Genomic DNA, 775 nt, shown 5'->3' on the forward strand with positions numbered 1-775 from the left:
AGCCCAATGATTATCCATACCACATCTATGGCACACGGATTTGGTCGTGTTTTGTGGTTTAAATGATGTACCACGGCCTCGGTCTTGACCGCAGCCTCCATAAGAGTTTCCTTGGCCACGGCCATATGAGTTGCCTCGGCCTTGACCAAACGAATTTCGGCCTCGACCACCACGTCCATGCCATTTTCCACGACCACAGTCGTGTTGGCTATCACTCTGGACATGGTTCAACTCTATCTTATCCTCTACGGCCGCATGTACCTCAGGTAAAGGGTTTGTTCCAGGAGGTCTCAATTTACTGTTTCTCATCAACAGTTCATTGTTCTGCTCAGCGAGCAAGAGACAAGAGATCAGATTAGCATAAGTTGTGAAGCCCTTCTCACGGTATTGTTGTTGTAACAACACATTGCTTGTGTGGAAGGTGGAAAAGGTTTTCTCAAGCATATCCTTATCCGTTATATCCTCACCACACAGTTTCAATTTAGAAACTATCTTAAACAGGGCCGAGTTATACTCGTCCACGGACTTGAAGTCCTGGATTCTGAGATTCCTCCAATCATACATAGCCTTTGGAAATAACACCGTTCTCTGGTGATCATATCTTGTTTTCAACTATGTCCAAAGGTCTAGAGGATTCTCAATAGTCAAATACTGATCTTTGAGACTCTCAATAAGATGATGGCGTATAATTAATATAGCTCCATATCTATCTTTCTCACTTGCATTATTGCCCTCGGTGATACATTCACCGAGTCCCTTGGATTTTAGGATGATC

The sequence above is a fragment of the Brassica oleracea genome, chromosome C4 (genome assembly GCF_000695525.1).
Source record: "Brassica oleracea var. oleracea cultivar TO1000 chromosome C4, BOL, whole genome shotgun sequence".
Lineage (NCBI taxonomy): Eukaryota > Viridiplantae > Streptophyta > Magnoliopsida > Brassicales > Brassicaceae > Brassica > Brassica oleracea.